Source organism: Panthera onca, chromosome D3 (assembly GCF_046562875.1).
Source record: "Panthera onca isolate mPanOnc1 chromosome D3, mPanOnc1 haplotype 2, whole genome shotgun sequence".
NCBI lineage: Eukaryota > Metazoa > Chordata > Mammalia > Carnivora > Felidae > Panthera > Panthera onca.
In genome coordinates, this window is record NC_138350.1 from 29,078,739 (window position 1) to 29,094,065 (window position 15,327).

Genomic DNA, 15,327 nt, shown 5'->3' on the forward strand with positions numbered 1-15,327 from the left:
AAAGAGTAAGAGAATTAGATCTCCAGAATTACCACCAAACAGTACTCAGAATGACCAGTTCTGGATAAAAAGTTACAAAACATACAAAGAAACAGGAAAATGGCTCATTCACAGGAAAAAAGTAATTTGACAGAAATCATCCCAAAGGAAGTCCAAACATTGGAATTATAAGTCAAAGATTTTAATATTAAATTAAATTAAATATAAAAAGAGAGAAAGTATGAGCAGGGGAGAGGGCAGAGGGAGAGAGAGAATCTTAAGCAGGCTCCATGCTCAGTGTGTAGCCTGGAAGGATGCCATCCATGACCCTGTGATCATGACTTAAGCCAAAACCAAGAGTCAGATGCTCAACTGACTGAGCCACCCAGATGCCCCTAAGTCCAAGATTTTATTAAAAAAAATTTTTTTAATGTTTATTTCTTTCTGGGAGAGAGAGAAAATGCACCAGTGGGGGAGGGGCAGAGAGAGAGGTGGACAGAGGATCTGAAGCAGGCTCCACGCTGACAGCAGAGAGCCAGATACAGGGCTCAAACTCAGGAACTGTGAGGTCATGAACTAAGTTGGATGCTTAATCGACTGAGCCACCCAGGAACCCCTAAGTCAAAGATTTTAAATCAGCTGTCTTAAATATGTTCAATGAGCTAAAGGGAACCATGGAAAAGAACAAAAGGAAATTGGGAAAATTACATCTGAACAAAATGTCAATATCAATAAAGAGATCGAAATTATAAAAGGGGCACCTAGTTGGCTCAGTTGGAAGAGCATGCAACTCTTGAACTCAGGGTTGTGAGTCTGAGCCCCATGTTGGGTGTACAGATTACTTAAAAAAATAAATAAACTTTAAAAAAATTATTAAAAAGTTTCCAAACAGAAATTCTGGAACTGTAAATTACAATGATTCAGGAACAGACTTGGGCAGGTGGAAGAAAGGATCAGTGAACATGAGGAGAAGACATTTGAAATTATCTAGTCTGAGAAACAGTAAGAAAAAAAAATGAAGAAACATAACAGGCTTAGAGACTTGTGGGATACCATCAAGCACACTAACATATGCATTATAGGAATTCAAGGAGGAAAATAGAAAGGGTCAGAAAAAATATTTGAGAGATAATTACTTAAAACTTCCCAAATCTGATGAAAGACATGAATATATACATCCAAGAAGCTCCATGAATTCCGAGCAGGGTAAATTCAAAGGATTTCACACTGAGACACATTATAGTCAAACTGTGGAAACTCAAAGATTAAAAAACAAGAAAAAAATTTTTAAAAAACCCCTTTTTTTTTTGAAAGCAGGAAGAAGTGATGCATCATGTAAAAAAGTTTCTTAATAAGATTAATGGCTCATTTCTCATCAGAAATCATGCAGGCCAGAAGGCCATGGAAGGACAAATTTAAAACCTTGAATGAAAAATACTGTCAGCTAAGGGGCACCTGGAGTTAAGCATCCAACTACAGCTCAGGTCATGATCTCACAGTTTGTAGACTTGAGCCCCGCGTCAGGCTCTGTGCTGACAGCTCGGAGCCTGGAGCCTTTTCAGATTCTGTGTCTCCCTCTCTATCTGCCCCGCCCCTGCTTGCGCTCTGTCTCTCTCTCAAAAATAAATAAACATTTAAAAAAAGAAAAGAAAAATACTGTCAGCTAAGAATTCTATTTCCAGCAAAATTATCCTTAAAGAATAAGGAGAAATTGAGGTATTTCCAGATAAACAACAACTGAGGGAGTTCATTACCAGTAGACCTACCCTACAAGAAATGGTAGATGGAGTCCTTAAGGCTGAAATGAAAAGACATTAGATAGTTACTTGAAGACATATGAAAAAAAATTTAGAACACTAGTAAAAATAATTTCATAAGCAAATATAAAAGCCAATATTGTACTTTTGGTTTGGCTTATAACTTATCTCTTTTCCTTATATATTTAAGAAGTAAATGCATAAAGCAATCACTATAAATTTATGTTAAGGGGCATAAAATGTATAAAGAGTAATCTGTGCAAAAATATAGAGGAGGAAGGTTGGAGATGTAATACAATTAATATACTATTGAAAATAAGTTGGTATAATTCAAACTGTTTTATTTTATAATTGTTTTTAATTATTACTTAATCATTTGTAACTTTTATAATTGTTTTAAGATGTTAATTGTAATTCCCAAGATAATCACTAAGAAAATAACTTAAGAATATATAAAAAAGGAAAAAAGACAGGGATTAAAATGGTACACTCCAAAAGAATCACCTTAATTTTTTTAAGGTGGTGGTAATGGGATAATTGAGGGATATATATATATATATATATATATATATATATCCAACACACAGAAAACAAATAGCTAAGTGACAAAAATAAACCCTTCTTGACTGGCAAAAGGAAATTCCAGGACATTTGTGTACCAAGTTTAGTGAGGAACCAGTCCAAACTAGAGCACTAAGACAGAATTCTATGGAATAGGGTCTGCAGGGAAAAGATAGAATTGATCAGTGATGTATTGAACATTTGGAAAAATTTTTGGTATGTGTTTGGAATATTTGGAAGAAAATAGCTCTAGGTACTTAGAAAACTAAACAATTGAAAAAAGATACAAGTATAAACTCCAGATAAACTCTTTGTAAAGGAAAGAAAATAAAAATTTATAGCTTGAGTGAAGAATGTTTATTTGGTCAATAATGTAAACACAGACTATTGATTTAACTATAAACTATGGAAAACAATATTGTGAAAATAAGGGGAGAAAAGATAAGGGTTAGAGTGGTGCAAGAAAGCTAATTCCTCACTGCCAGAATAAGAAATATATATTGACTAAAACTGATAAATAAAAAAATAAATCTATGTTTTCTTAGTAATCATATTACATGTAAGTGAATTAAACTATTATAGTAAAAGACAGAGACTGGCAGAATGGGTAAAAAAATAGGACATGTCTTTATGATGTCTACAAGGCATTCACATTAGATATAAAGATACAAAGAGATTGAAAGCAAAAGGATGGGGAAAGGTATTCCATGCAAATAGTAAACAAAAGAGCTGGGGTGGCTGTATCATTATCAGACAAAATAGACTTTCAATCGAAAAAGTTTACAAGAAGGGTGCCTGGGTGGCTCAGTCAGTTAAGCATCCAATTGTTGACTTTGGCTCAGGTCATGATCTCATGCAGTTCACGAATTCGAGCCCTGAATCAGGCTATGTGCTGACAGCGAGGACTTGGGATTCTGTCTCCCTCTCTCTCTGCCCCTCCCCCTCTTGCTCTCTATCTCTCTCAAAATAAATAAAAATAAACTTTAAAAAAAGTTTACAAGAGGGGTGCCTGGGTGGCTCAGTTGGTTGAGCATCCGACTTCAGCTCAGGTCATGATCTCACGGTTTGTGGGTTTGAGCCCTGCATCGGGCTCTGTGCTGATGGCTCGGGGCCTGGAGCCTGCTTCGGATTCTGTGTCTCCCTCTGTCTCTGCTCCTTCCCTGCTCACACTCTGTTTCTCTCTCAAAAATGAATAAAGATTAAAAATTTAAAAAAAAAAGTTTACAAGAGAAAAAGAAGTACATTTTATATTCATAAAAAGTTAAATCAAGAACATATAACATTTATAATAAATATATATACACTTAACTAAGGAGTCACAAAATATATGAAACAAAAATTGACAGAATTTTAAAAAATTGACAGTAACAGAATTGATAAAAATAGCTAGTACTCCAATAATGTTGGGAGACTTCAATACCCACACTCAGTAATGGATAGAACAATCAGACAAAGAACAATAAGGAAACAGAGAACTTGAACAACACTATAAACCTATTTGACCTGACATAAACAGAATACTACACAACAGCAGAATACATATTATTCTCAAGTGTTCATGGAACATTCTCCTGCATAGATCATGTGTTTGGCTACAAACAAGTCTTAATACATTTTGAAAGATTGAAATCACTTAGAACATCTTTTCCAACCACTATGAAGTACAACTAGAAATGAAAGGAAAACTGGAAGACTTATAAATATGTGGAAATTAAACAATATACCCTTAAACAACCAATGGGTCAAAGAAGAAATCACAAGGGAAATTAGAAAATACCATGAAATGAATATGAAACACAACATACCAAAACTTAAGAGATGCAGTGAAAATAGTGTTCAGAGGGTAATTTATAGCTATAAATGTCTACCGTAAAAAAAGAAAGATCTCAAATCAACCTTCAAGAGTTATAAAAGGAAGAACAAACTAAACTTAAAGCTAGAAGGAAATAAATAATAGCAATTAGAATGAGGATAGAGATAAAGATAGAGATAGAGATAGAGATATATAGAGAGAATAGAAAAAAATAAAGAAAACAATAAAACCAAAAGTTGGTTCTTTGAAAAAAGTCAACAGAATCAACAAATCTTTAGCTAGACTGACAAAGGGGAAAAAAAGGCAGCAGATGTAAATAAAACCAGAAATGGAACTGGGGAAATTACTACTGACTTTAAAGAAACAAAAAGAATTAGAATCCTATGAACAATTATATGTTGACAAATTAGATAACCTAGAAGGAATGGACAAATTCCTTCAAACATACAAATAACCTAAATTAACTCAAGAGGAAATAGCAGATCTCAATAAACCTATGATGAGTAAAGAGATTGAATCAGCAATCAAAACCTCCCAATAAACAGGGATGCCTGGCTAGCTCAGTTGGTAGAGCATACAACTCTTAATCTCAGCATCATGAGTTCAAGCCCCATGGTGGACATGGAGCTTACATGGAGCTTGAAAGCAAATAAACAGAAAAACCCCAAACCTACCAATAAACAAAACTTCTGAACCAGATGGCTTTGCTAGTGAATTATACCAAATATTTAAACAAGTTAACACCAATCCTTCTCAAACTCTTCCCAAAAATTAAAGAGGGGGGAACACTTCCTAATTATTTTTTTTTAAATGTTTATTTATTTATTTATTTTGAGAGAGAGAGACAAAGACTGTGAGATCATGACTGACCTGAGCCAAAATCAAGAGCCAGATGCTTAAGCTACTGAGCTGTCCAGGTGCCCCAACACTTCCTAATTCTATGAGGCCAGCATTACTGTAATGCCAAAACCAAATAAAGATATCACAAAAAAAGATAATCACAGACCAGTATTCCTTATGAATATATAGGCAAAAATCACCAACAAAATATTAGTACATAGGTAGGGTGTGCCTGGGCAGTTCATTTGGTTAAGTATCTGACTCTTGACTTCAGCTCAGGTCATGATCTCATGGTTCATGAGATCAAGCCCTGCATCAGGCTTTGTGCTGACAGTTTGGAGCCTGCTTGGGATTCTCCCTCTCCCTCTCTCTCTGCCCTTCCCCCAGTGTGTGTGTGTGTCTCTCTCTCTCTCAAAATAAATAAATAAACTTTTAATAAACATACAAAATATTAGTACATAAAATCCAACAGCATTTTTTTTCAAGATTTTTTAAAGTGTTTATTTTATTTTATTTTTTTTTAATGTTTATTTATTTTTGTGAGAGACAAAGAGACAGAGCTGAGCAGGGGAGGGGCAGAGAAAGAGGGAGACACAGAATCCAAAGCAGGCTCTAGCCTCTGAGCTGTCAGCACAGAGCCTGACATGGGGCTTGAACTCACAGACTGCAAGATCATGACCTGAGCTGAAGCCGGACACTTAACTGATTGAGCTCCCCAGGTGCCTTATTTATTTATTTTAGAGGCGGTAGTCGGGGTGAGGGGGGGGGGGGGGGTGGAGAGGGGATCTCTGCTGACAGCACAGAGCCTTATGAAGGGCTCAAACCCACAAACCATGAGATTTTGACCTGAGCCAAAGTCGGAAGCTTAACTCACTGAGCCATCCAGGTGCCCTCCAACAGCATTTTAAAGGATGATTAACCATGATTGAGTGGGAATATCCCTGAAATGAAGGAGTAGTTCAACACAAGGAAATCAATCAATGTAATACATCACATTAATACAATGAAAGAAAAAAACTACGTGATCATGTGATGCCCCTCATGATTAAAAAACAAAACAAAAAAAAAAAAACAAAACAAAAAACAACTCACCAAAGGGCTCCTGGGTAGCTCAGTCTGTTAAGTGCAGGACTCTTGATTTTGGCTCAAGTCATGATCTCATGGTTTGTGGGATTGAGTCCCATGTTGCACTCTGGTCTGGCAGCACGAAGCCTGCTTGGAGTTTTCTCTCTGTCCCTTTTCTTCCCCTGCACAAGCTAGCACTCTCTCTCTCTCTCAAAATAAATGAATAAACGTTGTTTATTATTTTTGAGAGAGAGAGAGGGTGCAAGTGGGGAGGGGCAGAAAGAGACAGAGACAGAGGATCTGAAGCGGGCTTTGCCCCGGCAGCAGAGAGCCCAATGTGGGACTTGAACTCATGGGCCATGGAATCATGACCTGAGCTGAAGTCAGATGCTTAGCTGACTGAGCCACCCAGACCCTCCTAAATGAATAAACTTTTTTTTTTTTTAAAGCACTTCAACAAACTAGGAATAGAAGAAACCTCAATATAATAAAAGCCATGTATTAACCCATGGCTACTTCATACTTAATGCTGAAAGACTAAAAGCTTTGTTTTTTCCTAAAATCAAAAACGATACCAGGATGTGAGCTTCCAACACTTCATTCAACATACTGTTGGAAGTTTCTGGCCAGAGTTCTCGCAAGAAAAATAAAAGGGGCACATGGGTAGCTCAGTTGGTTAAGCAACCCACCCCAGCTCAGGTCATGATCTCATGGTTCGTGGGTTCAAACCCCACATCGGGTTCTGTGCTGACAGTTAAGAGCCTGGAGACTGCTTTGGACTCTGTGTCTCCCTCTCTCTGTGCCCCTCCCCCACTCACACTCTTTCTTTCTCTCACTTTGAAAAATAAACATTTAAAAAATGTTTGAAAAAAGAAAAAAATAAAAAGCAATTCAAATTGAAAAGGAAAGAAGAAAATTATTTCTGTTTGCACATGGCATGATCTTATAAGTACAAGACCCTAAAGATTCTACAAAATACTGTTAGAACTGGGGTGCCTGGGTGGCTCAATCGGTTGAGCGTCCAACTTTGGCTCAGGTCACAATCTCACAGTTTGTGGGTTGGGCCCCATGTTGGGCTCTGTATTGACAGTTCTTAGCCTGGCATGTGCTTCAGATTCTGTGTGTGTGTGTGTGTGTCTCTCTCTCTCTGTCCCTCCCCTGCTGTGCTCTGTCTCTCTCTCAAAAATAAATTAAAAATTTTTTTAAATAAAAAAAAGAGTGTTCGAACCAATAAACAAATTGAGTACAGTTGCAAGATACAAAACCAACACACACAAATCAATTGCACATTTATACAAAAACAATGAATGATTCAAAAAGAAAATTAAGAAAACAATTCCATCTATAATAGCATCAGATAGTATAAAATAGTTAGGAAAAACTTAACCAAGGAGACCAAAGGTTTGTATGCTGGAAACTATGAAACATTGCTGCAAGAAATTAAAGAAGACAAATAAGTGGAAAGACATCCTATGTTAGTGGATTGGAAGACAATATTGTTAAGATGTCATTGCTACCCAAAATGATATACTGATTCAACACAATCCCCACCAAAATTCCAATGATGTCTTTTGCAGAAATAGATAAATCCATCCTAAAATTCATATGGAATTCCAAGGTACCTCAAATAGTCAAAACAATCTTGAAAATGAAAAAAATTGTATGACTCACACATCTTGATTTTTTTTTTTTTTTTTTTTTTAGAGAGAGAGAGAGACAGTGCATGTATGATCAGGGAGGGAGCAGAGAGAAAGGGAGAGAGAGAGAAGTTCACAAGCAGGCTCCATGTTCAACACAGAGCCCAACTAGGGGCTCAATCTCACAACTGTGAGATCTTGACCTGAGCTGAAATCAAGAGTCAGACGCTCAACCAACTGAGCCACCCAGGCACCCCCTCACACATCCTGATTTTAAAGCTTACTAAAGGGGCGCCTGGGTGGCTCAGTCGTTTAACTGTCCAACTTTGGCTCAGGTCATGATCTCTCAGTTCGTGAGTTAGAGCCTCACATCAGGCTCTGTGCTGTCAGCACGGAGCCTGCTTTGAATCCTCTGTCCCCCTCTCTCTTTGCCCTCCCCTACTCGTTCTCTCTCTCTCTCTCTCTCTCTCTCTCTAAATAAATAAATAAATAAACTTAAAAAAACTTATTACAAAGCTACAGTAATCAAAACAACATAAACACATACTGGCATAAAGACAGACATATACTGACATACAGACACACATAGCAGCTGCTTTAAAGTCTTTGTCTTGGGGCGCCTGGGTGGCTCAGTCGGTTAAGCGTCCGACTTCGCTCAGGTCACGATCTCACAGTCCGTGAGTTCGAGCCCCGCGTCGGGCTCTGGGCTGATGGCTCAGAGCCTGGAGCCTGCTTCCGATTCTGTGTCTCCCTCTCTCTCTGCCCCTCCCCCGTTCATGCTCTGTCTCTCTCTGTCTCAAAAATAAATAAACGTTAAAAAAAAAAAAAAGTCTTTGTCAGACAATTCCAACATCTGTGTCATATCAGTGTTGACATCTATTGATTGTCTCTTGCCAGGTGAATTGAGATTTTCCTGGCTCTCTGTAGGCTGAGTAATACATGGTCATTGTTATAAAATCATTGGATTGTATCCATTTTGAATATTATGTCATGGGACTTTGTGTTCTGTCTAAATCCTATGAGAATGTTGATATTTTTGTTTAAATAGGCAATTGACTTGCTTGAATTCAGGCTGCAAGTTTTATCCAGTCTTCCATGGGTTGTGGTTTGGTGTCAGTTCCATTTGCAAAGCCTTTGAAGTGCTTTTCAGCTTTGTCTTCCAGGATGTACCATCCAGTGGCCGGTTTGGAACCTGGGTGGTGTCTGTCCTAATTTACTTTTCAAAAGCTATGGTGTGCTGTTTAGAGTCAGACCCATACAGTTAATAAACAACTTTGCAATCTTCCTGGTCCTTTCTAGTTCCTTGGGGTTCCCCTTTGTGGTCTTCTGGCCAGAAAGGTATGGCTTTATTTCCCCCATTTTGCCACATTCTCCCATGACTGGTCCCATATCTGGAGCCAAGTATTGGAGGAGAGAGAGAGAGAGAGAGAGAGAGGCCCACCCTTTTGGGAATCATAGCCTCTCTGATCAGGGGTGAAGGTTCTCCTCACTCAGAATTTTAGGCTCCCGAAGTGGCCCCCGTTGCTACTGTTGTTTCTGCTGCTGCCACCACCAGCACAAAATTGTTTAGGGGGTGAGAAAAGAAAGTGCAGAAAAAAGAAAAAAAGAAAAATGGGATCTTCCTGTATTTCTCTCCATGTTTAGAGTCCCCCTTCCCACTCCTCTAGCCAGAGAAAGTGAGCTCCTCCTGAAGCTCTCTCATTCATGCTATATGCATTTCCAGGTTTCAGACTGCATTGACTCTAAACTGGGGGATACTTGAGGGGGAAAAGGAGAAAATTCACTAGTCATTCAGTAATACTTTGAATTCTGGCATTCTTCCCCAGTGTGCCCATTATTGTTTACTTTTTTGCTCCAGGTTTTTTTTTTTTTTTATATTTATTATTTTTGAGAGAGAGAGAATGAGCGGGGGAGAAGCAGAGGGAGGGAGACACAGACTCTGAAGTAGGCTCCAGGCTCTGAGCTGTCAGCACAAAGCCCCACGCGGGGCTCGAATTCACGAGCTGTGAGATCGTGACCTGAGCTGAAGTCGGGCACTTAACCAACCGAGCCACCCAGGCACCCCTCTTTCCAAGTTTGATATCTGCATTCAGTGGGAGAGATAGGGTGGAGTGTGTTGATTCCCTTTCATCTGGCACATTTCATTCTGTAGGATGTCCTCAACCCAGGCACGCATTATGACTCTGGTTGGTCCTAGGCACTTTTGCATTTGTGGGTTCCTTCCTGCATAAAAAAGTTAAAATATACTTTATATTGCTTTGGTATAAAGATGAATATAATGCAGACTGGATTCATACTATTGACATTTTTCCTTCTGATTTCAAAATAAATTAAGATTAAAATATTTTTTTGAGTCTCTAAAAATACCATGGATAAATTGGTGCTGTCTCAATCTGAGTCTGTTCAAAGTTTCCTTGAGACTAGCCCCAGGACATGTTAGAGTACTGCTGAAACGATACTGTGTTGTTCTCAGCATATCATGATGATGACTGGATCATCATGGGAACCTTGATCGGTCATAGGAACCATGGTTCCATTGTCAGATTGCTGTCTGCCAGGTTTCTCCTCCATTAAGCTACCATTTTCTTCTTTGTGCTGGATAAGTATTTTGTGAGGACATATCTGAGACTATGCTAATTCTCCAGTTGTCTATATTTGCCTAATAAACTACCCCCAAATTTAGTGCCATTACAAAGGCCACTTTATCATGCTTATGGATTCTGTGGGTCAGGAATTCAGACAAGGCATGGTAGGTCTGGCTTATTTCTGCTCCTCCATGATCTGGGGCCTCAGCTGAAATGACTTGAACTGCTGGAAGTGTCTTAAATGGCTGCTGGCTGGAGGATCCACTTCCAAGATGGGCTGGGGTGACTGACAGGCTCACTGGAGATTATTGTCAGTGGAGCCACCAATGTGTGGCTTCTTGTTGTGGCTTGGGCTTTTCATAGTATGACTGTGCGGTTCTGAGAGGCAGCGTTCCAAGAAAGAGTGCTCTAAGAGACAAGGATAAAACTTGCAGGGTTCTTCTGGTCTGGCCTTAGAATTTACAGTGTCATTCCTGCCATGTTCTGTTGGTTGTGAGTGAAAATGCTCCGGCCAGACTCAAGGAGAGGGAAACTATTCACTTCATGATGGGGGTGTGGCAGAAGAGCATGTAGGGTGGGAGATTTTGTTGACACCAATTTTAGTTTTGGGAAATACGCTCCATATTTTGCAATATTCTGTTCCTCATCAAACCTCGACCTAGAAGCCTTAGAACATCCATGAAGTCTCCGGCCTGAATCAGTCCATCATTATGATGGTTTCTCTATTTCCATCACTCCCTCTACTTTTATTAGTTGGCTTTGTACTGTAAGGAAGAGCTTTTCCTTCTCCTTAATCAATATGACTCATAGATTCCTAGGTTATTCAGTGGGTTGTAGTTGGTTATTATCATGTTTATTTATTTGTTTGTTTGTTTATTTATAAAGGTTTATTTCTTTTGTTTTGAGACAAGGAGAGTGTGAGTGGGGGAGGGGCAGAGAGAGTGGGAGAGACTCCCAAGCAGGCTCCAAGCTCAGCATGGAGCCCAAATCGGGGCTGGATCCCACAACTGTGAGATCATGACCTGAGTCTAAATCAAGAGTTGGATGCTCAACTGGCTGAGCCACCCAGGTGCCCCCTTATTTTTATTTTGATGCTCTAATTGTCCCAGACTTGGTGGGTGGGAGCCCCTTACTGTCCTTTTGACATGTCACTATTCTTTGAATACTTTATTTTCCAGTTGCCCCACTGACACTGGAATCAACTATTTCTTCAAGGAGTCCTTTTCTTTTTAAAGAATTTTTAATGTTTATTTATTTTTGAGAGAGAGAGAGCACGAGCCAGAGAGGGGCAGAGAGAGAAGGGGGCAGAGGATCCAAAGCAGGCTCTGCATTAACAGCCTGATGTGGGGCTTGAACTCACAAACTGTGAGATCATGACCTAAGCTGAAGTCAGACGCTTAACCGACTGAGCCACCCAGGCACCCCAAGGGAGTCCTAATTCGTTTTGGTGAAGGATAATGTTTAGAAATCAAGATCTGGGTGCCTGATGTGCTTGTTGCTATCTAGGCCTTCTCAGCGGGCAGTGCTAGGGAAAAAGTATGCACACACAAACATGTATTTGTATATCTATCCATCTATACATACACACACATACATAAACACACACATATATACATATACATACATATGCATATACAAATATATGTGTATATTATACAATATATAATACATATTTTTTATATATAGGTATATATATACTTATATATACATATATACAATACACACACACACACATACAGTTCACCCTGATAGCTCCAGTTCTTCAGGCCTGCCCCCTTTCCACATTTGTAATTCTCCTCCAACAGTGAGAAAAACCTGGCTCCCATTATCCTCAATATATTTGTTCAATCCCCTTGTGTGTAACTGATTTTCCAACCATACCAGCTGCCTCCTTGGCTTCCAGCCATGTTGCCATCTCCAAGGGAAAGGAAGGGAGAGGGAGGGAGGAGAGGGAAGAGGAGGAGGGTTTCAAGCACTTTGCAAGCCAGCCTTCCACTCCATCCCTACTTCCACTGCTTCAGTTGGTCCTGACCACTGTTGGCCTGGCCTCTCTGTGGCTAGTGGCCCTCAGTTTCTCCCTGCCTCAGCCTCTTCAGCCCATTCACTCTTTCTGGCTTCCAAGAGTTTCTTTCCTTTCTTTCTATTTTATGATTTTTTAAAATTACAAAAACATTTCACACTCATGTTTACGAATTCAAATAATGCAAAGCATGTAAAGCAAGGCATGAAGGTTTATAGATACCCGCCTGCACTCCACCTCCAAGAGGTAACCAGACTTCTTTTCTGTGCTTATAAGAGCACACTCATGTTGGGGCACCTGGGTGGCTCAGTTGGTTAAGTGCCTGACTTAGGCTCAGGTCATGGTCTCACAATTTGTGGGTTTGAGCCCCACATCGGGCTCTGTGCTGGCAGCTCAGAGCCTGGAGCCTGCTTCAGATTCTGTCTCTCTCTCTGCCCCTCCCCCTCACACTCTCTCAAAAATGAATAAACGTTAAAAAAAATGTTTAAAAGAGCACACTCATGTATATTTATACAGTTTTAAATATTGAAGTAGGATAGTTTGATATATTTTCATTGCTTGTTTTCTTGGTCTGAGCATAAGAAATCTTCCACAATCTTTTAAACTGACACATTGGAATCCATTAAAAGAATGTACAATAATTTATCCTTTTACCTACAGAGTATGTTTTTAAGGGTAACTTTTGAGGGTAACTATGTTTTTAAGGTATGTTTTAATTGGTGCCGGATGCCCTTCATAACCACTGCCCGTCTCCCTTGGAACCTGTTGGGCATCCGCAGGCAGGTTTTTGCTTGAGTTTGGTTAGGGGACGCTGGAATTTGGAAGAGGAAGAAGAATTGAGTTCTGGGTGTTTACTCCCTAGCTCCTCGACAGGGTTGCACCAGGCTGGCCCTTCTCCTCACAGCTCCTGCAGGGGGCGCTCTCCACACAGCTCCTCCTCTCATCCCTCCAGGCCCAGAAAGGGCGACAGCCCCTGCGCTAGCTGGCGCCCCGCCGCCACTCTGTGCTTTCCGGTTTCCCCACACCTTTCCCACACTTTGGTAAATAATCCCTTTATCAAACTTAGATTGCCCTACTTACATGTGCAGTACGTTTACACGCGGGGCAAGCACAGCATGGTCTCAAGGACCGTTTGCAAAGCGGTCACACACACCAACTCAGGCAGTTCCACCCACCACAGAGGGCTGGCTAAAATGTGAATGCAATTACTGCCCCGCCCCCACCCTCAGAGACAATTGAGGGCTTGTTACTACTGAAGAATAGAGAAACCTCCGTGCCGCACTGGAGGCCCCTAGTCCGCCAAGGATCTGCTCACACCACACCCTCTTCTCCTCCAGCCACACCGGGGTGGGGGTGGGAGCACAGGCTCCCACCCCTGCTGACTCTGTATTTATCTTCTAAATGAAGCAACCGGTCAGCTCTTGAGAGGAGAAATTTCGGTAAAGCATGTTTGAGAGTAATTACCAGCATACGCAGAATTCTAACAGATTTATTCTATTCTGACTCAGCCACATGGGCAGCTACACAGCGCGCTGTCTTTCTAACACCACACCACACGCTATCCCGCAGTTTCCCTCGGCACAGCCACAGCAGGTGATGACCAGAGGTGGGGAGCCCGGTGCTGATTCTAGGAGAAGGCAACCTGAGTTCTGCTGCACACTGGCAATGACCTTGGGTTGGCTGCACTGAGCCTCTAGGCAGGGATGGCAAAGACCTTCAGGGCCTCAGTTATAACTGAATGAGGCATGCACAGCGTCTCAAGCTCAGGACCCTCAGGAAGTGCTAACTCCCTCCTCAGCTCCTCAGGGCTTGCTCACTCAGGTTCCTTTTGGCTCTCCTGGCCCAGTGGTCATCTCTCAGCACAGACCACGGTGTAACCACCACTGTACCCTTGGCCACTAGCCTACTGAATGGTATTGATCACCAACACCTGTGGCCACTTTACAACTCCACCCACAGCCCTGATGCCCACTCTTCCCTTCCAGGGAGGCCTGCCTTCTCAGCTTTCTCCATTCCCCCAACCACACTGCCCCTGGGGAACCCAGAGTCTGGCCTGAGCCTTTTTCTTTTTATCAAGGTGGCACCCCAGAGAAAGGGCCTCTGTCCCTGGATCCTGGAAAGTCTAGACCAGTGGGCTCAGGAAGCACTTGTGAAGAAATGAACTGTTTTGGTGTCTTGAAGTGATATTAAATATATTTTTTTTCCAGGGCACCTGGGTGGCTTAGTCCGTTGAGTGTCCAACTCTTGATTTCGGCTCAGGTCATCATCTCACGGTTCATGGAATCGAGCCCTGTGTGGGATCAAACTCCGAGTCAGGCTCTGCACTGTCAGTGCTTGGGATTCTCTTTCCCCCTCTCCCTATACCTCCCCCACTCATGCTCAATGTCTCTCTCTGAAAATAAATTAAAAAAATTTTTAAAAACCTTTTTTTCCTTCTGATCTAAAAAGTAAAACATTCATGGGGCACCTGAGTGACTCAGTTGGTTAAGCATCAGACTTCAGCTTAGGTCATGATCTCATGGTTTGTGAGTTTGAGTCCCACATCGATCAGGCTCTGTGCTGACACCTCAGAGCCTGGAGCCTACTCCTAATTCTGGGTCTCCCTCTCTCTCTGACCCTCCCCCACTTGCACTCTGTCTCTCTCACTGTCAAAAATAAATAAAGATTAAAAAAAATTTTTTTTTTTTTTTCAACATTTTTTATTTATTTTTGGGACAGAGAGAGACAGAGCATGAACGGGGGAGGGGCAGAGAGAGAGGGAGACACAGAATCGGAAACAGGCTCCAGGCTCCGAGCCATCAGCCCAGAGCCTGATGCGGGGCTCGAACTCACGGACCGCGAGATCGTGACCTGGCTGAAGTCGGCCGCTTAACCGACTGCGCCACCCAGGCGCCCCAGAAAAAAAATTTTTTTTAAGTAAAACATTCTTACCAAAAATATGGAAAATACAAAAATAGTACTACAAAATCAAAATAGAAATTCAATCACCCAGAGGTAATTATGATTCCAATTGTGGTAGTTCCTTTGGGTCCTATTAATTAATTAAGTAAGTAAGTAAGCTCTATGCCCA